The 23,816-nt window shown below is 37.7% G+C and overlaps 1 protein-coding gene across 1 annotated transcript in view; it reads right to left on the bottom strand.

Annotated features, from left to right (window-relative positions):
* FAM171B (family with sequence similarity 171 member B) overlaps positions 1 to 23,816 on the bottom strand; it is a 66,988-nt gene that overhangs the window by 42,650 nt on the left and 522 nt on the right. The gene's annotated exons all lie outside the window — the stretch shown is intronic.

Genomic DNA, 23,816 nt, shown 5'->3' with positions numbered 1-23,816 from the left:
TAAAGAAGGATCAGAAGCAAAAACATCATCTGGCAACTGATACGATATTGCAGTTGAGGTCAACTTAGAATAACAAACTTTTGAGTTTCAATGACTAAGGGAACAGAAAAAATACTCTTTTATTCAACAATTATTGAGTAGCTGATACTTGTTGATCAAGGTGATAGGCATTGATGTTTAGCCAAATAGCACAAGATCTTGACAGTGTGCCAGGAAGTTCAGTGGGAGGCCACAGGCAAGCCGACAGGCCATTTCAACTGAGCACCCAAAGTGTTCCAATACCTCAAATGCTATGGAAACACAGATCAGGGACACCATGCCAGATCTCGAGGGTCCGTTATGGTTCCTGACAGAAGTGAGAGTTAAGCTGGTATCAGAAAGCACCTGTGACCTTAACAAAAGAAACCATGCAGACAGGAGAAAATTCTGGGTGGACTGGGCCAAAATGCTGAGTCTTAAGCCAGCAGAGGGCAGGAACTACAGACAGGAGAGCATAGAATGGAACCAAAAAGGAGATGGAGAAGAAAGAGTGGCATTTGAACAGAAGCACCCATTACAGTAGATTCATCTACTGTCCTTCTGGAAAGAAATATAAATTAAATGAGCTTTCAAATTTGCCCATCCTGGTCATTATGATCTAACTCCACTTAAGAGATTTCCCCCTCTTTATACCAGAGCAGCGATTTTTTAATCCCTTTGACAATCTGATGGATCTATGATCTCTCTTTACTACCACCCCCACAACACACACATGCACAAATACATGTACCCATAAATACACAAAAATGTTGCTTGTGATTTCACTGAGCTCAAAGATTCCCACAAACTAAATTTCTAAATGTTGCTAAGGACATCAACAGGTTCCCTGTGTCACATTTTTTGAAAACAGAAATGACTGTTAGAACTATCACTGCTAACTTCAAAACTGTGTTTTAACTTCATGGATACACATGGGTCATTTTTCCCAGAGAAATAGTACGGTTCATTTTAAGTTTTTTATTTGGAGAGAGAGAGAGAGAGCACATGTGGGGTAGAGACAGAGAGAGAGGGGAGAGAGAGAATCCAAGCAGGCTCCATGCTGTCAGCACAGAACCTGATGCAGGGCTCAAACTCACAAACCATGAGATCATGACCTGAGCTGAAATCAAGAGTCAAGACACTTACCCGACTGAGCTACCCAGGTGCCCCAGTACAGTCTATTTTAAAAGCCAAACAGCCAGAGTACCAATCCCAGCTCCATCTCTTACTAGTTAAAGTGATTGTGACAAGTTACACAGCCAATCTGTGCCAATCTCATCTGTGAAATGAGAACAATAACAGCACCTGACTATAGATACGCCTCATTGGGTTAATGGGGGATTAAATGAAATAATATACAGTACTTAAGACAGCACCTGACCATGAACATTATACTAGTGTTTAGTATTATTTGTCCATACTTGTAAATATTTTTTTTAGCTTCTGAAAATATCTCTAAGGAATGCTCTGACTTCACTAAAACCTCCCCAGAAAAGCTAGCACATATTTTGTACACATTTTAGCTTGTATAATTTGGCATTTCTGGACATTTTTCTTTTACTTTAAGAAATTGGTAAGGCTATTTACTTCCGTGAAACTAAACAACCTCAATAAGATACTTTTGCATGAAAGACAAATTATATAAGTATAATGCAATAGAATAATTAGTATTTACAAAAGTGTTAAGTGAATTTTGATAAATGATTCACATTTGTGAATTACCAATGAGAAAAAAGACTTCATTAGTCTTTATTACTTCTGTTAGGCAAAGGTATTAATCATACATTTTAACCTTCATTTAATCTATCTGGAATGAACTGGATAAAAAAGAAGTCTAGTTCAAATAAGAAATGTTATGTATTCAACAAACATTTATTAAGCAAGAAAGGTTAACACTGGGTGGATAAGAACACTTTGCCCAGGGAGTTACATTGTTCTCATTGTGTTGTATCTATTAACTCATCTCAAGTCTCATAAACCCAATTTACAAATGAGGAAACAGGATTCAAAAAGTAAACCACTCACATCTCATTGCTACAAAAGTAGTGAAGACAGTGTGTTGCTCAATTAAAGACATTATTCTTTCTGAAGCAGAAAATTCAGGCATCCAAAAGGTGATATCACTCATTATGGAATATTGTAGAACATTAGATGAACTTCTATATCATTCTTTTCCCCATCTCAAGCAATGCCAAAACTGTATATATAGAGACATATTTATTACCGAATAAGATACACTCCTTTTTTCCACTCCCAAATCTGAATACAGGTTTCTTTATAGAAGCTATATAATTCAATTTCTGAAGCAGTCAACTCTAGAAACAAATCATATATGCAAGAATAAAAGAAGGCACCCTCACTCCTAAGACAGACTGTTCTGCAACCATGGTAATAGGTAGCCACAAGAACAAGCATTAAATTTCCTTAATCAATATAGAGTTCTATATAGCCTTAGAACCACAGAACTGGTGTGAAGCTCCTTTAACCAACAAATCATTGACAACTTGGCTCACTGAACTTATTCCTGTAAGGCAACCAATCAATAACCAACGGTCTCAAACATCAGCCAATGAGGAAAGGACTCACTCTGATAACAGTGCCTCTGTATGCCAACCAAACAGCAAAAATCTCAGAGAAGCCAGCTTCTACTGACGTTATCCTATCACCACTTCTGAAAGTTCCCCAACCTCTGAATCCAACACTGCCTCAGAAACATTATGTGAGTTCAGTTTCTTGCTTTGCTGAGAAAATCTGTGCCTGACTAGCATGGCTCCCTCTCTCAGTAAGCAATAAATTTAGCACTTTTTGTTTGTTTGTTTCAGACATCAAAGGGTAGCCTCATCCTTTGACACATAGATGCTGTTTCAGGTCTTAGCAGACACAAAACACAATATTTCCCATGTGAAAAAATAATTTCACTAACATTCTTCGAAGCCTAATACTGCTTGTTGCATCTTTCACACCAGTACTAGGTATGACATGAGATCATTTTCCGTAAGTATCATTTTCACTTTGAAAGCTTTGAAAGCAAGATTACTTCATAAATAAAGTAATTTAGGAGAAAATATGTATGTAATTCTAATATTTCTTGAAGCTTACTGGGAACTAAAAACAGAATAAAGTATGTAATACATACGGGTTTTGAAGAACTTGAAAGATTTAAATTATTTCATCTTATGCCTGTACACAAAAATAAATTCCAGATGGATTAAACACTTAAATATGAACTGAAAAGCTTTTAGAATTAAATACAGAGGGTTTTTAAAATTACATAAGGTTACGGAAAGAATTCTTAAGCTGGATACATAAATATGATTAAGAAATTTTGCTACATCAAAATGTTTAAAAATTTCCACAAAAGACTCTAAAAAACAGTTAAAAGACAAGCTAGACACTGGAAAAAGGAATCTTCAAAAAATATACATAAACTATAAAGACTACGATTCAAAAGATACAGAAAACTACAAAATCAATAAGAAAAAAGAAGACACAAAGAGACAATGCATATAAGACAACTCACAGAGAATAAAAGTAGAAAATTTTGAAAAAAAAAATGTTTGGCACCTATCTATAACCAGGAAAATGCAAGTTATACAATTACTTAATTGGACAGACCCAGAAACATTAAAAATGTACACAGCATACGATTTGGCAATTCCATTTCTCTGTATGAACACCATATAAATTCTTAGAGTCATCTAGAAGGAGACACCTGCTAGATTGACCACTATCCACTACATAATAGCAAATTGATAGGTAAAACCTAATTGTACATCAATGTGCCTTATTTATATCATGGAATACTATGCGGTAATTAACCCAAATTAATGAAATGCGAATGTATCAACAAGTCCCCCAAATACGATGTTGAATGAAAAACATCAAACTGCAATATGTATAATATGTACATATATCTCTTATAGATTTTCAAACAAAAATATTGACACCCACTTCAGAATAATTATTATATAACATATAATAATTCTGGATAATGTAGGGTAAAGGAATGAATCTTCAATCTTTATTACCTAAAGAGGGAACAAGAAATCTGAAGCAAATACAGCAAAAAGCTAATATTTGATTAACTTCAGTGGTGAGTACATGGATGTCCAATATATAGAGATCATATTTTTATGTTTGAAATATTTCATAATTAAGATGAAAATGTTTTAAATAAAAGCAGAAGTACAGGAATTTATTCCTACAGTGAAGATGAGTAATTCTAAAAATACAAACCAAAATCTTAGTTTCTATTTCCTGCCTTAAGTTCTACCAGCTAGTCTTCTTTTTGGACACAATAGGAGAAAAAAATTCTATTTCTTTCCAGCCACCCTGCCTTACATAGGTTCTAAAGCTGTGGTGATCAAAAAGCAGATAATTAAGCTATAAACAATCAGAAAATCAGCCCCTTAATAATTGAAAGTCTGTCTCCTCATCCTCCTGTTCCCACAGCACTTTAAAACTCTTGGGGCACTTGGGTGGCTCAGTCGGTTGAGCGTCCGACTTCAGCTCAGGTCATGATCTCACAGTTTGTGGGTTTGAGCCCCTCATGGGGCTCTGTGCTGACAGCTCGGAGCCTGGAGCCTGCTTCTGATTCTGTGTCTTCCTCTTTCTCTGCCCCTCCCCTGCTCATCCTGTTTCTCTCTGTCTCTCAAAAATAAATAAATGCAAAAAACAATTTTTTTTTAAACTCTAATGGGCATATTATAACATCCTGCCTTGTATTGTATTTATATATGCTTATGTCCTCTCCCCCATAAACATTAGATATCTTGAGAGTAGAAAACTTGCTCTTCAATGTTCTACTATATGCCCATCTCTATTTGAATAATTTTCCATCTTAGAATCTCCATATATCATATTTAATTTTTCACTATTGGACTTTATAGACTAAGAAATTACCATCTCTAAAGTAAAGTTTTCTAATTCTTTCTCTTATGACAAAGACTAAGACAATAGCATAAGCTGCTGTATGTTAAAAATTGAGTGATAGAGGTGCGGCCACCTGGGTGGCTCAGTTGGTTGAGTGACTAACTCTTGGTTTCAGCTTAGGTCATGATCCCAGGGGTTGTGAGATCTAGCCCAACATCGGGGCTCCATGCTCACTGCTTAAGATTCTCTCTTACTCCCCATCTGCGCCTCTCCCCGGCTCGCATCTTCTCACTTGTGCTCTATCTAAAATAAAAAAAAATTTTTTAATGAGTGATAAAATCTTCTATTTAGCCAGCCATCAGTTTAGACATAGCTCTCTTATTAGCCTTTGCCACACCTGTCCATCAGTTTCATCTAACCAATCAAGAAGCACACATTTATTCATTGATCCAACCATTCAGGAAGCTATTACTGTGAACCCCACACAAGTCCAAGGTTAATACTGCATTCCTGCCATTTGCCAGGCTCTGGTAGTTTAGAGAAAAAAAGATCAGTTTGACATGCCTCATTCCTTTGTTTTCAGTTATATTCAAAGAGGACAAAAAATAATTCCTACACTACTTGCTCTGGTTTATTTTTGTCCTATCAGCTTTCCAAACCTTTGTCTGGTTTATTACTTTAATTTAGACACAACACATATATCTAGATAGATAGATAGATAGATGTGTGAGTGTGTGTCTAAATTATATATCATGATATATATATATATATATATATATATATATATATATATATATCATGGCTAGGAATTTTTAATAAATTCCTGATGAATTCTATTTGGCCTTTATAATTCATGACTTTCTCCTGCTTCCTACTTAGAGAAATAAGAATAGCAAATCATTTCTGACCACTTTTCTCATAATGTATAGTTTATAATTCTATCCCTTTCTTTCATCCCATCTTTTAATGAAAACTGCTGAAATTTGTTTTGTTTGTGAATATTGTTAACATTAGAAATTTTTTAAACTGGTTAGGTGCAACCGCCATACCAATTTGAGAATTCAATCAGCCTGGAATTTCACAGAACACAATCCTCTAGATCTAATCAATATGTTAATCAATCAGCTGCCTCCATTAGGATGTGAATGTCCCTCCCTCTCTGCTGTGGAGCAGTAACTGAGTACTGGAGAGAAACATGATTTACTGCTCCTCTGAGGTATGTATTCAAAAATAAATAAGATTTCATCTGCTTTGCAGAATTCTTTTCTAAGGAGAGTGTTTCAAGACGCACCATTTTAATGGACAAATAATACTCCCCAGCATAATACCAAGGCTAGCAAAAAGAAGGGAGAACTGCAAAACATTCTTGTTTCTTCCATAAAAAAGAAACACTATCCTTTGAATACAAAGTCTTCCAAAGGACCAGAGCCAGTATTCCTTGGCTCATTTGCATGCTGAGGATATTCCAGCTCATGTTAAGATTTTCTGGACAGAAAAAGAATAATAAGAACTACTGTTTGAATTCAGTCTTTCTTAAAAGCCAATTTGTCTTCTTAGCAAAACAAAAGGAATCAATATAATAGTGAAAACTTGAAGCTCAGGGATGAATACCTCACTGTTTTTTGGCTTTCAAGTAGATTTTGCTTGCTTGAGGTAACATTCCAAAAACAATGTTGTTTCTAGATTGTTTTAAAAGAAAAACAGTAATTTTATTCCAAATATACTTTAATATTTCTTATTACAGAAACACATATGCACTTTTAGAGTCTAATTTACAAAGAAACATAATAAAACAATGAAAACAGATTCAGCCTCATTTACTAGAAAGTTGTAAAACTGGCACATTTACCTTTCCTGTCTACCTAGTCAAAACCCTTACGAACATACTATCAAGAACATGAACCAAGACAGAATATTTGTACTGAAATATTTCATTTCCTAAAAATAATCTCTATTAATAACAGTAATTGGCAAGCATCTGTTAAGTTCCAGGTATTTCACATATATCAACTTAATGCTTAATAACAATTCCACAAGGTACCCCAGTTCCCAAGAGCATACCTAAGGAGGCAGAGCAGATTTCTGCAGTCCAGTTGCCTGAACCCCCAAGCCCATGGTCTAACCACCAAGCCATCCAGCCCTAGAATGATGCCTCTCTTGGTAAGGAAATTAACCACAGATACACGGGTGAATACAGAGAACCCTATACTCTGCCCTACCCAACAACACCTAAACCGTGCTTCATCTCATGCTCTCCGGGGCAGCCATACTGGCCTTCTTATAGGTCTCAAATTCACGAAGGCCCCTTCCTCCCAACATTACAACCATAAGCTAATATTCAGCTAAGCATCCAGTTCTTTACAGTGCCAATAAAAAAGTTTGCCCTCTTTTGTTATGCTTTCTGTGAGAAAGAGGACTTTTGTTTGATAATTATTGGAGACTGATTAATTATACGTACTCGTTTGCAATGTAGATTTAGAAATTTGTTCTTATAATTCAGAGGCCCTAGGGCAGGATTTTGAGAAGATAAAAAGGTTGTCGTCAGCAATCCCACATCTAAATTAGCACCTTGAAGTGATAGGAAAATGAAGGTGGGAAAAGGAGGGGAGCAGAGAGTGAGAGGCATGAGCTTATCATCATGGACCAAAAAGTGACAAAACTAAGTGTTGATAAGAGGCAAAAATAAATAAATAAAAGTAACAATGGAATGAAACAAAAATACAGGGCAGGGAAAGGGAAGGACTCTGAAAAGCACTCCAGGTTTAAGTCATCAACTCTGGTATAATAACATCATGACTGACTGACAGTTCTCAATCTTAAAGCACCATATAGTATTATTCAGTTCATCATCTTTAAAAAAAACTTAAAAAAATGAATTTTAAGATTTTATGTTATTTTTTAATTTAAATCCAAGTTAGTTAACATATAGTGTAATAATGATTTCAGGAGTAGAATTGAGTGATTCATCACTTACATACAACACCCAGTGCTCATCCCAAGTGCCCTCCTTAATGCCCATCATGAATTTAGCCCATCCCCCGCACCCAACACCCTTCCAGTAACCACACTTTGTTGTCTGTATTTAGGAGTCTTTTATGGTTTATCTCCCTCTCTGTTTTTATCTTATTTTCTGTTTCCCCTCTCCTATCTGTTTTGTTTCTTAAATTCATTTCAATACTGTCAGCATCTGTCGCAAACTCATAAGAACACATTTTTTTTTTTAATTACCATGTGTTTGGAGTACGTAGTATATGCCCAGCACTGTGATAGGCATGAGGAGTAAATACATAAATAATAAAAGATACTGAGAGTTCCATAGATATTTCTAAGGATATGGTCATAACATGCTATGAATCAACACACTTTTATTGAGAACTTACTGGATATCAGGCATCCAGATGTAAAATGAGTAAATGAATAGATCTATGATCTGAAGGAATTCAGAAGCTCAAGAGAAAGACAAAAATACACCAGAAAGCTAAAATTAGAAACTAATTTAAAACACCATGTTATCAAATACAGAATCACCAGAGAGAGACTGTAAGTGGTCTAGTAGGACAGAAATAATTATGGCCTGGGAAAGCTCCACAGAGAAAGTAGAACAAAGTTGGGTTCTGCTGGAGTTAGGGGTAAGACAGAGGTAGGCCAGTGCCAGTGAGGAAAGAAAATATCTACAACTGTAAATTTTTCCTGGAGTTAGAACTTAGTGCCGGAAATAACATATTGAGCTAGCTATGGGGCTTTTTAGTTAACAGAAATCCAACCAGAATTTGCTGAGGTAAGAATGAGAATTTATCAACTCATTCAAGGAAAGGCTGTACAAGCAAAACATGAGGATAACAATTATCTGACTGGCTCTTGGGAACGACTGAAACCAGTAACCCCATCTCTGTATACTGGCTTCTTCCTTCCCATTCACAGGCTACTGGCTCTGTCCACATAGTAGCAAGCAAGGCTGATGATAACTCTCAGGTTTTATAGGTTACCATTTCCAACCACCAAACATGGATGGATGGGGGCAGCAAAGGAAAGGGTAACTAAGGGACCAGACGTTCTGCATGTGACCGCATAGAAGTTACACGTAAAACAGCTGACCTAGATTGGTGGAAAATGACCAAAGAACAAAATAAATTGGAAGCCTAGCAGAACATCTCATTTTGGAGAGCCACATAACTGACTAAAATGCTCCCTTTATACAAAGCACAGTCCTACCACAACATGGTATACATGTAATATAAATAAAATGTTATTTGCATAAATATAGCAAGCCAAAGTGAAACCTTAAGAATTTGTCACATACAATCTATAAGGTTTCTTTATTCACTTGTTACTTGAATCTCCACCTTTTCCTCATTATTTTTTATACAGCTTACTAAAAAGTTCTTAATAATTATTTTACCATTTCAAAATAATTATTACTTACCCACAGAAAGTTACCTAGCTGTTAAGAGAGGCATGCTAAAGCTTTCAGGGATGAAAAGTCAGGATGCACAGGACTAAGTCTCAACTGGTTCTGCAAAATTGAGTGTTTCGGGGTGTGTGTGTGTGTGTGTGTGTAGAAAGATAGATCGTAATAGAAATAAAGCAAATACAACAAAATTTTGACAACTGCTGCATCCTGGTGAAGGATATGTGGATAGTCATTGTATTATTTTTTTCAATTTTTCAGTATATTTCAAAACATTCATTATAAAAAGTTGGAGGGAAGCAGAAGGCTGACAGAAGACTTCAAATTTTAATGACAATATAATGAAAGCTTAAGAAAAGAAAGCAATGTTGCAGGAAGATGCATGCAGTAAGGGCATATGGTCTGAGTTAGAGGGAGGAAAAATAGGGAGACCTAACAGATTATTGTAACAGACCAAACAAATGGAGTGTGGGCTCGGACAGAGAACGTGGCTGTAAAAATAAAACAGAAGGAATGGACACTGAAGACACGGTGATAGATACTTAACAGAACTCATTGAGTGACCGACCGGTAATGGTAAGAGAGGGAGAGGCAGAATCAATGATGATTCCAGGTTCTGCAGGTCAGATAGTTAGAGAAAGGATTGAATAAATATAATGGGCAGAGGGCAGATCTGCTGGGTTAAGACAATGTCTTCCAGTAAACAGATTTATATACTGCCTCTTCCATGTAAATACAGTTCACATTTTGAATGGTGGGGTATGAGGTGGTCTCTTCCTTAGTCTCTGAAAGCCGTGAAAGACAACACAACACACAAGTACCCTGAGAAACAAACACACTGGGGCTAGAGCCCAAGGGAGAACAGCCACAGGCAGCCCATATGCTTTCCCTGGTAAGCCACCTGCTTCAGGGTCTCAATTCCCCTAGCTTGGAAGACTTACAAGACTTCAGGAGTTTAAAGAAATTCAAAAACTGCATTATAGAATGCTTTAAGTGGTAAGAGCAAACTTCAATTATATCCACAAAAAATATATCAATGTATATAGCTGAAAGTAAGTGTGATGCCCTTTCTCTTGCTTTGGTAATTTTCAGCTAAATGGCCTCTTGCTAGGAGTACGTCTCTAGATTAAGTTTCATGGAGAAAACCTTCATGAATACATAATATCCCTATCTATTAGGTTTTATAAACTTTCTGATTTAGCAAAAAACCAGGTAACTGCTTTGTACAATTACCTTTCTTAAAAGTCTCAATTCAGATGGTCAACCACAATCATTAACAAAATATATTTTAAATCACTCACTTTTTTCTGGTGGGGTGTGGATATGAAATTTAGGGTCACTGAAGGGGAAAGAAGAGAAGCCAAGTTGTTTTCATGACAGATTTGGGAAATGGCCACCAGGCTGGTACAGATGAAAGAGAAAGAGGTAGGAGACATCAAGAAACAACTGGTCTGTGTTGTGTTCATGTTGAGGACTAACATACGAAGAAAACAGCACAGGAGAGCCTGGGTAGCTCAGTCGGTTAAGCGTCTGACTTCGGCTCAGGTCACAATCTCGTGATCTGTGGGTTCAAGCCCCCATGTTGGGCTTTCCACTCTCAGCAAGGAGCCTACTTCAGATCCTCTGTCTCCCTCTCTCTGCCCCTTTCCCCACTCACTCTCTTACTCTCAAAAATAAACAAGCGTTAAAAAAATGTAAAAAGAAAACAGCACAGTTTGGTCATGATACCCCAACTGTTTTAATGGCAAAATATTTCACTATAAACGCAAAAGGTACTGATTGCTAGGTCACAGCAGATCTACACTGAAAGAAATGGGCTTATGTTTGAATTCCTTTAAGAGAAGAGTATGCATCATCAATCTGGTGTCTTCAAGAAATGTGGGCACTGTGGAAGAAGCTACTTTTTTTTTTCTTTTCTTTTCTAAAAGCCTCAAAACAATGAGCCATAAAAGAAATAAAAAAAATTCTAGAGAATACCAAAGATAAAAGGGAATAGAATTATTGTATTGTTATATTATTACATATTATATTGTTCTATTATTATGTTGTTATCAAAGAAGTGGAAAAAAATCTAAATCAAAATAAGAAAACAATTTCCTTCTTTTGTTTTTTACATCACTTTGAAACTCACCTTACATGCGCTGTCTTCCAGGAAACAGGCCCAATTATTTCCCCCCAACCTGTGTGTCTCCACAGTATCCTATACTCTCCGGCACCATAGCTCTTACCACACTCTATTATCATTTATGGTCTCTTTATCTATGTCCCCACTGGGTGTACTCTGTAATCAGTCATGATGAAGTGCCTGGCAAATAGAAATTCAGCAAGTTTTGTTTAAAAAAAATAAGTAAAAAAAAGATGAATGAAATCAGTCACTGTAGGAATCTTATATGTTATCTCTGGCCCCATATATAAATGAGCATATGTTATATTGAATTCAAGTAAATACATCCCTCTTCCCATGTATTTCTTTCAAACCAAGCATACTCTTGACCCAAAACATATATACTTTGGCCACTTCATTCCGAAAGTCCTACAGCCTTTTCTCTATATTATGTCCTTTTTCTATATACACTCTCTAGAAAAGCCAACTCAAGCCTGGGTATGAAAGAAGGTATTCAATAAACTATTTCTCTATTTGGAGTCATTCAGTTATTCAATAAATATTTATACAGGATACAACCCCAACCAAAATAATTATTGCACCTGGCCTCATCTGGTCTCTAATCTAGAGAAGACAAATATGGAAATATGGACTGGGTGCCTAGCTACAAATCAATCACATACCTTGAACAAGTAGGAGGTGCTTATGAGAGCACATAACAGGAACCTAGCTCAGTTTGAAAAGCCAAAGAAAACCTGTTTAAAAGAAGTAGCATTTAAGCTAATATCTGAAGTTTGAATGCAATAACCCAGGCGAATTGTGTGTGTGTGTGTGTGTGTGTGTGTGTGTGTCAAAGATCATGAGGTACAAAACCTATCACACTCAAGGCACAGAGAACTGAAGCATAGTAATAAAGAGAAAACAAAGCAAAGACTGGAATCATACATCCTGCAAAGCCTTATAGGTGAGGTTAAGACCTTTGACTTGGTTCTAAAGGTCATGGGAAGCTTGATCAGATCTCTACTTAAAAATAAAATAACCAGGGGTGCCTGGGTGGCTCAGTCGGTTAAGCGTCCTACTCTTGATTTTGGCTCAGGTCATGATCTCAGGGTTCGTGGGATTGAGCCCAGCTTCAGGCTCTGTGCTGAGCTTGGAGCCTGCCTAAGATTCTCTCTCGCTCACTCTCTACCCCTCCCTTGTTCGCAAGCACTTTCTCCCTCTCTCTCTCTCTCTCTCTCTCTCTCTCTCTCTCTCTCAATAAATAAATAAATAAATAAATAAATAAATAAATAATATAACTACTATTGTGGGGGAGGAGATGATATCCATGGTTGCTCTGGGAAATATGGATTTTCAAGCACTGAGAACAGACTGAAGGTGGCCATTACTATGCTAACCTGAACCAGAGTATAAGAATACCCTCAGCCAGAGCAGGGGCAGTGAAGATGGAGAAAACTTAACAGATGAGGAATACTTGGGAGATCGACTCGGGATTTGGTGACTGACTAGAGGAAGGGGAAGGTGGAGAAAATGGCAAGCTTTCCTTCCCTTCATCTTTCCTTCGTAGGCTAGTGAGACACTTCACTGGTTCTTAGTAACAATAAGGAATGGAAGAAAGTTTGAAGAAGGTGGTCAAAAGGTAAAAACTCCCAGTGATAAGACATATAAATTCTGAGGATTATAGTTCATTGGTTTTGAAATTTTTTAAAAATATTTTATTCATTTTTGAAAGGGGGGAGGGGTGGAGAGACAGGGAGACACAGAATATGGAGCAGGCTCCAAGCTCTAAGCTGTCAGCGCAGAGCCTGAACCCACACACAAACCGTGAGATCACGACCAACTGACTGAGCCACCCAGGCACCCCTGAGGATTCTAGTTAAAAAGAACAAAAGAATAAAGGAGATTTTTCTATTCTGGAAGTTGTGGTGAAAAATCAAGAGTCTGGTTTTAGACATGCTTAAACTGAAATACCTATGATATATCCACATAAAGATGTCAAAATAATTGGTGGATATATTCAGGAGCGAGCTCTAGGGAGTCTTAGCATATAGATGGTATTTAAAGCATCTTAAGTGGATGAGATCACCTCATGAGAGGCAAGAGTGGGAAGAGAGTCAGAGAATGTTAAATTAAACGAAAAAATAAACTATTTTTCAATTTTTATGTTTTAGAATATAAAGATACTTTAGCTACCTATATATTACAGTATCAAACATTTGATGGTTGGAATATTAATACTTAAGCATAACTTTTTTAAAAATAACATAATTATTGCATAGCAAACTATTCAAATCTACAGACTTGAGATTGTGTTATTTATAAGAAATACTGAAAGGCACCTGGGTGGCTCAGTCAGTTAAGCATCCGACTTTGGCTGAGGTCATGATCTCGCAGTTCGTGAGTTTGAGCCCTGGGTCGGGCTCTATGCTGACAGACCAGAGCCTGGAGCCTACTTCAGATTCTGTGTCTCCCTCTCTTCTCTGTCCCTCCCCCACTCATGCTCTGTCTCTGTCTCTCAAAAATAACAAATAAAAACATTCTTAAAAAATTAAGAAATATTGAGAGGGAAGAAAGGGGAGTACATTGGGCCAGCAGATTTTCATCTGCCTTTGTTAGATCTCTATCTTTAAGCTACTGGATCCATGATGGGCCCCATGTACAGTCCCTGCATAGAGTTCCGGACTGTGAACCAGTCCTTATGTACATGAAGCACAATGATCACAGTAAGACTTGGATTTGTCAGGGACGCCTATTCCTTTTCTACCTCCGTGTCTGTGCCCCATGCTGTTTTCTGAAGCTACAACATTCCAAGTCACAACACATGCTATTATTTATCTTTGGAACATCAGAATGTGTTGAAATACAAATTTCTCCATTTGGATTTTCAAATGAAAGAATTCTGCAATACAAAGTTATTCCTCAAAACAAAGAAAATTCTTCACTCTGCCATTCATCTTCATAGCATCTAACTCTCCCAATGTAATCAGTTATTAGTGAAACTGGGAAAGGCATGAATCAAAAAAGTGAGTAGAAAAATATGGGTTTCAGTGAGTTTAGAAACAATATTAATTTTCAAAGCCCAGAACAGCACTGGTAATGAAAACAGCAAGTTTAATTGCTAGCAGATTTAAATCGCTGTAAGCTGAAATTACTATTTTGACCCCAAAACTGTTTAAAGACCAAGTATTAATGCATGTTTCAGTGGGTGAGGAAAGGCTTAGGTTTTTATAAATGCCTTCTTGGGGAATTAATAACAACCAGTGTACATCCTCCTCTGCTAAAACTGATTGAGGTTTATAATCAGACCTGGAGGGATTAGATGACTCACAAAATCATCAGAGCCCTTGTTAACTGAATCTCAGTGACCCTACCCTTCAGTGGAAGAGCCAAGAGCCAAGACGCAGAGAGTTTCTGTGTTGACTGCCAAAGAATTCTGAACAGAGGGTATTTTCAGGTATAAGGTATCCTACCAGTTCATTATATAATGAAAACTGGATATAAAACAATTCGAAGTCATGTGATTTACCAAAAGATATATGTTGCATATTGGTAGCCATTCTACAAATGGAACAGCAGCCATTCCTCAAATGGAATTGAAAAGCCAGAGAATGAAAGAATTGACCAAGGCACATGCATCCTAAGCAACCAGTTCTTTTAAGGGTTAAAGCCTTTTGTCAGGATTAGTTATGCTGCGGTCACACTTACTAATTTTACCCAACACATGTGCACAATAACAGAGAAACTCCACATGTTAAGAACATACAAAACTGTTATTTGAGTATGAATGTTGCCTTTGTTCTTTTCTTGAGTCCACTTACAAAGGCCTAATTAACCATAGCAGGTTTTCTTAACATTTCTGGGGTCAAGGATTCCTTTGAAAATCTTACAGGTACTCCGAATACAAGATAATTGCAGACTACATAATTAATTTCAGGGTGTTCATAAACACCCCACACCCTTCCACTGGCTGCCTAGAACCTCTATTTTAAAAGGTAAAAAGGACAGTGAGTCCCTTATACACACAGGAAGGAAAAAACATTCACAACTTGTAAGTGCTTTTCACTCCCATGAAATTGCTTACTTGACCCCCTCTCCTACTCGTCACAGTGAGCTCTATTACTTCTGACTTCTTTTCTCTTCAGCCTCAGCCTCCAGGCTTCACTTCCTACATTTTCACATCCCACACCTACAAAGCTTTATTAATTCACAAGACTTCTTCCCTACTTGAAATACTGTGATTCAGAAGCAGTTTTAAAATACACATCCTTTTGATTCTTCTCATTCACAAACTTGAGTCAGTTGATAGACAAAGTTTAGATTATAAGTAACAAGGATCACTCGACTTAGTCATATTTACTATGAAAGAAATCATCAAATCATTAACTATCAGTTTTTATCAGACTTTGTACCTGCCAGGTGGTACCACAACATCTAAGATGTGGAAGTCTTCTAGCTTATGTCATATACTTTTCAAACATTGCCAGGGCAAAGCACTTAGGGCAAGGTCATTTCTACCATTCTAGTTCTAACAGCATGGGATTTCAAGAAGACTTATTATAATCTACAAAGTGAAAAATTTTTAATTTTTAATTATTACATATTTTCATAGATCTTAGACACTGCTCCATTAAAACAGCACTGGAAGATCAGATTAGTTGTTTCATACATTACTATCAAATATTTTTCTTGTTTGTGATCATGAATGAGAGTTAAACTCTGATTTAGGAAGTATTAAGCCAAAGCTTTTCTGCTAAAAGTCCAGAGTCTAATAGCTATATATCATACACTGTACTTTGGAAAGTACTTGTTTTATGAAGAGAAGTTATCTGTCTTTAAATGTAAATACTTGGAATACACTAATTCATTTAATATAAATAAGTAGGTGGACTTTTTTTAAACTTCAGGTATATAAATTGAATTGAATATCATCCGTGTTTCATGACACACTCTCATCACTGATCCATGCCTAGTTCGATTTACTTAGTGAAATATTTTTTAAAAATACTACTATACCCATTACCCTTGGAGGCATTTTCCCCCCTTACATAAAAAGCACAGCCTCCCTGTATTTTATTTTTACAATAAATTCATTTTACAATTCTTTTAATTGTAATGTGTTATTGTAATCATTTTAAATTCTTGTGGTACCTTTGGTAATCTTGTCTCAGTCACCCAGACATTTACAAACAAACTCTACTCATACAAGCATGCAGCATGTTTAAAGTTCTGAAGAAACATAATCCACTTAACTATATAGAGTCATATTTTGACAACTTAATTTCTACCCTTTCCAAAAACATGAGAGCAAGCATGAGTGGAATGGGTGACAAAATCCAGTAAGTCACAAACCCCAAGACACTTCTATTCAACTCCTGGTTATAGTTAACCTGGTAGGAAAAACAAATCATCCATCTATCCATCCTGTTTCTATTTCTGTTGTAATAAAAGAGAGGAATAGGTAGGTGGGAATAAAACTATGGATGGTGGCTTTATTTTAGTTTAGAAAAGCCAATCGATATAGGATTATACAATATCCCTAGAGGACTTACCCCAGAGATAACCCAGGGCCCTCAACGCATGAGCTCTGGTTTGAGCTGGACATTCTACCAGCTTCCAACTAACTGGTCACCTAAAACCCAACTAGCATTTAAGTCCATAGATATGAATCGGTATTGGCTTGGCTATAGAAGTGTTTTACATTTCAACAGAGCTAACAAGTGAATTAAAACTACATACTTTTTAAGTAATTCTCTACTGAACAGAAACAAAACTGGACTAAGTACAATAACTGATAATGCGAATGAATGTTTAATTTTTCAATTATTTTCTAACTTGTTATGATATAGAAACTTACTTCAGAAAGAAAGCACACTAAATGGAAATTGAAATCTCAGTCATATATAAACGAAATTCATTTTAAATCTTTTTTTTTTAATGTTTATTTATTTTTGAGATAGAGGGAGACAGAGTGCGAGTGAGGAGGGGCATAGAGAGAGGGAGACACAGAATCCGAAACAGGCTCCGGGCTCTGAGCTGTCAGCACAGAGCCCGATGCGGGGCTCGAGCCCACGAACCGTGAGATCATGACCTGAGCCGAAGCCGGACGCTTAACCGACTGAGCCACCCAGGCGCCCCAATTCATTTTAAATCTTAATTTCTGTGCAAGACATAGAGCCTTAACATGGAGATCTTAACAGGCATCATCAACTGAAGCTTTCGAGAAGCATAATACAGTATCAAGGCATGACACAGTCTGGATTCACTAGACCAAAGAAGCAGATTCGACATGTTAGTAATGGTGGCAAATGATTACCACTTCCTTGAGACACTCTACCCTACATGAAATGAAATCACACATTTCAGGGGCGCCTGGGTGGCTCAGTCGGTTGGGCATCCGACTTCGGCTCAGGTCATGATCTCACGGTCCGTGAGTTCGAGCCCCGCGTCGGGCTCTGTGCTGACAGCTCAGAGCCTGGAGCCTGTTTCAGATTCTGTGTCTCCCTCTCTCTCTGACCTTCCCCTGTTCATGCTCTGTCTCTCTCTGTCTCACAAATAAATAAACGTTAAAAAAAATTAAAAAAAAAAAAGAAATCACACATTTCAGGCCCAAGTAAAGTGGCCTTTACACTCACAGACATTATCGGCAAGTACTTTAAGAATACTGTCTGGTCCCGATGACACAAACAGTCATAAGAGAATTTAAAAGGCAAAGAATCTTGTATGTTTTAGACATATGGATTATGTGTACACAAAGGCCAATTAAAGAGACCTCTCCAAACAATCTTCAGAGCAAACAGAAGCTATTTCTTAAGCTTATGATGTATTGCATTACAACACATAGTTTTCAAAGTTTTAGAATTTTCCAGGTAACTACTATAAAGTATACTTTTTAACAATAGCAGATGGAACATATTGTATCCATTTCCAAGCTAAGGCAATTTGGACAAAAAGAAATTAAGGCACATTACACTAAGCCAAGTGAATGAATGACAATACTGTAGTTAACCTAGTCAGACAGAACATTGAAAGAGAATCCAGTTCACTATTTATACACTTGGCTGTGGAGGTGTGGCGGGAAGAGAGTTTCGTTTCAGAAAAATATTTGGTAGTTTTTGTTCAGTCACATTAAAAACATTAGAAAACCACCACTAAAACAAACTGGACTCAAATTCAACACAATGGCATGTGTTTTTCAAGCAGTAATCAACACCAAGCTATAGCACCCTTTGGTTACTAAAATCCTGGAAAGAAATCATAATTGCCCCATCTGGGAACATGGCCTTTAAGACATGAGTACTTTAGATAGAACAGTCAATTTCTAACCCCATTTCTCCTACTGATTTTTAAATCCATTGGAAGAGAAAAAAGTAAATAAATGCTTTCACGGATAGATTTCCATCAGGTTGTTTAAGTCAATAAGTTTTAAATCAAGTTACTGAATTTAATAGAAAGTATATAGTAATAGTCTATATCAAAGTTCAAAATTTTTAAGTTGATTGTTATTAAGTGTGGGAGTGCCTGGGTGGCTCAGTCGGTTAAGCATCTGACTTCAGGTCAGGTCATGATCTCACGATTTGTGGGTTCGAGCCCTGCATCGGGCTCTGTGCTGACAGCTCAGAGCCTGGAGCCTGCTTTGGATTCTGTGTTTCCCTCTCTCTCTGACCCTCCCCTGCTTGCTCGCTCTCTCTCTCTCTCTCCCTCAAAAATAAATAAACATTAAAAAAAGGTTAAGTGTGGTGGGTTCCAGCTATACAGAAGTGTGCTGGGTTTCAGCAATTCCACTCTGAGGCATTTACATAAGTGATATGAAGACATACCCACACAAAGATTTGTCCAAGAATGTAGCAGCTTCATTTACAATGGCTAAAACTGGAAAAAACCCAAATAGCCATCAATAGAAAGAAGCAATAAACCAAAGTGGAGTAATTCATACAATGGAATAAGACCCAGCAGTAAAAAGAAATAAGCTATTGAACATTCAACAATATGGATGAAACCGATGGAAATTAGACTGAGCTAAAGAAGCCAGACACGGGGTGCCTGGGTGGCGCAGTCGGTTAAGCGTCCGACTTCAGCCAGGTCGCGATCTCGCGGTCCGTGAGTTCGAGCCCCGCGTCGGGCTCTGGGCTGATGGCTCAGAGCCTGGAGCCTGTTTCCGATTCTGTGTCTCCCTCTCTCTGCCCCTCCCCCGTTCATGCTCTGTCTCTCTGTCCCAAAAATAAACGTTGGAAAAAAAAAAAAAAAAAGAAGCCAGACACAAAAGAGTGCCTGCTATATGACTCTGTTTTATGAAGCTCTAGAAAATGCAGAATTGATCTATAAAAATAATTAGAACAGTAGTTGTCTTGGGGTGCCTGGGTGGTGCAGTTAGTTAAGCGTCCAGCCCTTGGTTTTGGCTCAGGTCATGATCTCCTGATTCATGGATTTGAGCCCCGCTAGGGCTCTGCACTGAGGGTGTGGAATCTGCTTGGAATTCTCTCCCTCTCCCTCTCTCTCTCCCACTCTCCCCACTCGTATTCTCTAAATAAATAAGCAAACAAACAAAAAAAGAACAGTAATTTTCTCTGGATAAGGGGCAGGGATTGCCTGGGAGGTGAGCAGGAGGGAACTTTCTATGGTGATGTCAAGGTTCTATATCTTCACAGGGGTGATGATGGTTACATGGGCCTATCCATATACCAAAAATACAAAATAGTACAGTTAAGGTATGTACATTTCAATGTATGTACATCCCCCCCCCCAAAAAAAAATCCCACATAGTGGAAATGGGTGGAGGTGTGGGTGAAACAATAACAGCAGAATTCAGTCACTGTTAAAGCTAGGAGACAGGTATGGGCTTTTTTTTAATGCTAGTCTGTTTACTTTCTATATATTTAACATTTTATAAAATTAAAAAAAGGCTAGAAATATATATCAGTGAAATGTACAATCAAAATTTTATACCATGAAAATATATCTCTCAAGAAGCTTTTTCTGTATGCAGAAGACATTTATAAAAATTCTCAGAGGTGCCCTGTGTCTGTGCTTCACGTGGAGAATTTGAAATGGAGCTCATTATTTTCTCCAGCTCACCTCGTCCCCACCCCCAGCATGTCTCCCATCTAATGGACCATCAGAGTGAATATGATATGGTTTCTCAGCTACCACCCGCCCCCAAATTAATTCTCCCCTGGTCTCTCAAATATTTATTTCTAACAAATACTGGTGCAGATGGAGAAATTCGAGCTGCTGCATACACTGGAGAAAACAATGGATGTGACAGACCTCGACCTCAGTCTTTATTCTCACTACTCTCTGAAGCTGGTGTTTTAGAAGTTAATGAGAAAATGAAAATTCAGTTTTTTTACATCCTGATTATTTCAATCTCATATTCAACTTCTTTAACCTTACTTCCTAATTTCTCAGCAACACAAAGAGACATAAATTTTCAAAATAACAAAATCCAGAGAATACTAATCAAGGACAATGCTTAATTTCTCTATTATGGACTGACAAGGCTCAGTCATATACCAGTCACTAACTATGCCTTATTAGATTTCCAAATTTTGCCTGTAACAAGTTCTATAGTCCCGAGAATCAGAAGCACCAGAGGCAAAGAATAAACTCAAGCTCAATCACAGCTATATAAAGGTATATAAATACCCTCCTAGGTCATAAGAGGATTATAAGTGCACTTGGGTAAAGAATCTTGAGTCCTCTTATTATGTCTTGTCAAGTATTAGTATCAAACAGTTCTCTATGGTCAGAATAAGATAAACACTGAAATTAGCTAAAGATCTAAATTTTATAACCTCTACTTACAAATATTTCTACCTAACATTCCTTTATTTTTACATATCCCCTGCTAAATTCCAGTGAAGAATTTCACAAGGAAATTAAATAGCAAACACTCAAAAGATCCTTGATGCCAGCATTTTTGTTTATTCATTCATTCATTCATTCATTCATTCAACAAATTTATCTATGCCTGTGGGCAACTGATGCTCTTCCAGGTACTAGAAATGTGTATAATAATTTAATAGCAAACAAAACAAGGTTGATGCCCTCACAGAACTTATGTTCTAGTAAGAGGAGGCAAGCTTATAAGAAGGGTTGAGAGAAATAAGTGCACGGAGAAGGATCAATACAACAGGGCATGCAGATTACTCCTTAATATAGCTGGTTAGGAAAGGCTTCTTTGTTACAGCGATGTGCAGCAAACCTGAGGAATGTGAAGTTCCAGAATTCCGGGCAGAGAAAATGGCAAGTGCAAAGGCCCTATCCCAGAGTGGCACTTGGAAAATGAAGAAACAGGGAGCCAGTGTGGCTACAGTGGAGTGAGTTAGGGTCAGAGATGTGAGAGATAGGAGGGGGAGGGGCACCGAGAGGATCTAAGCCCTCCTGGGCCATTTTCAGGGTCTGGGCATCTAGTGTGGAAGAGATGGGAAGCCACTGGAGCACTGTGAGCAGAAACAGTCTTATTTAATGTTTTTAAAAAGATCAGGAGCTGCGAGAGGAGAACAGGCAGTAGCGGAACAAAGGTTGAAACAGGAAGACCAGTTCCATCCAGAGATCACAACACGCTCAGAGGAATATTTTAACTCATTTGGTTTTTGGTTGTATTTCATTATACTCCATATTCCAATAACTAAAACTGTCATCAACTGGACTGCTCTCTTGTTTGCCACTGGCTTTGGGGAGTTAGTTTTTGAGGGAAAAGCAAAAGTCAAAAGAGACTACTTTTCAGGCTCTCATTTGACCTACTAGTGATTCCTTTATTTCAGTGGACCTAACAATAGGTAAGTAAGACAAAAACTGCTAGTTTGCAAAATAACCTTTTTCAAAAATATTTTCACAAATATCAGGAAACAGATATTTTAATTTGCAGCTACACACAAAAGTTCTCATATTATTGCAGTTTTTCATAACCTTTATCACAACATATATCATAGTAGTCAAAACCCCCTTTAACTAATTAATATTCCTGAAATAAATATATAATTTCAATAAATATATCGAAATAAAAATACGTGTCAAACCACGGAGTCCGTCAACGCTTTCCCAGAATTCTGTTTTGTGGTTAGTTTGTGAAATGACCCTCATAATGAAGACAAGCTCTCAACTGTGCTTCTACATCTAATTTCTGTAAGTTTAGCAAACAGCATGTTTAACAGCCTCGCCCAAACCCTGTTGGTGGCACTTTCAGTTATAAAAAGCTAGGTAGGAAAACCATCACACAATGCACACCTTTCAGGACTTCTAGCCATGCTTGAGTGTTATTAATTGGTTTAAGAGGGTGTGAGAAACACAAGCCTTCCTGCACACTTCGGTGATTTCATCCTATGTTCCCAGCACTCTGATAAATTAAATCATCCTGCCTGTCATGAATCGCAGCTGGCCTGCCTGAGTATTGCTCTTTGATGATGAGCAAGCAGTACAAAATAAGATGCTGATTCCACTCTTCAAAATCTCATTTTCAGCATTTCATAGGTTACCAAGCAGGATTTTAAAAACAAAAACAAATGTCAAAATGCAATTCACTTTGGTTCTGTGGGAACCCAGGCCCACTTGCCAAAAATATCGATAGCTTTTTTCCTTTCTAAATAGCAGGCAGCATCTACAGCAGGGAAGAGCACTGGGGTGGGGGGTGGGGAGAGGCTATTAAAATGGATAATCCAGCTTTCTGTTTACCCATCCAGCTTTAATGGGGGGAAACCAGCCAGGAACTGAGGGACTGTTAGAGCCACACAAACTAGAGTGCATTTCCTCACCCTCATGAATAGTGTCAAGAATCTGCCTCCTTAAGTTCCACTAACAAGTAAGGAGATTCCCCTCTCTGGAGGCAGGCTTTGCTGTAATCACATCACTACTGACTTATCGTATCGTTCCACCTCCCCTTTACCCTTTTCCTTCAACTACAAACTCCGATTCCATTTTGTTTTATTTCATCCTAGTATACTGAAGGCATTCTTGCAAACTGACCTAAACCATTCCTGGGCTAAGAAGAGACAGAAATAATAAAATAAATCAAGATTTCTTTCTCCAGATCTAAATTTAAATAAACCAGGCGGGGCGAGATGATGAAAAGCCGTGTGGGTGTCTATTGCAAGATTTTTCCCGTCTCTAGGAAAGAAAAGAATAAAGAACAGAATGCTAAATGGATTTGGGAACGGAGTGTGTGTGTGTGTGTGTGTGTGTGCGCGCGCGCGCGTGCAGTCATTCTTAGGGCAAAGGGAAGAATTCAGGAAGAAGGAAGAGAAAAGAAAAAAATCAATCGAGGCAGTCATTCACCCCTACCCCCTGCCGACCCCTCCCCACCCTACTGCAGTGCTCTGCGCTTCCCAGAAAGCTCAGCACCCCAAAGGGCAGTTTCCCGAAACCAGAGCACAGCTCGAGTCCTGGACAGTCTGGGGAGATCGGGGAGGTGGGGATGGG

The sequence above is a fragment of the Prionailurus bengalensis genome, chromosome C1, assembly GCF_016509475.1.
Source record: "Prionailurus bengalensis isolate Pbe53 chromosome C1, Fcat_Pben_1.1_paternal_pri, whole genome shotgun sequence".
Classification (NCBI taxonomy): domain Eukaryota; kingdom Metazoa; phylum Chordata; class Mammalia; order Carnivora; family Felidae; genus Prionailurus; species Prionailurus bengalensis.
This window is presented reverse-complemented; position numbering and strand designations above follow the sequence as displayed.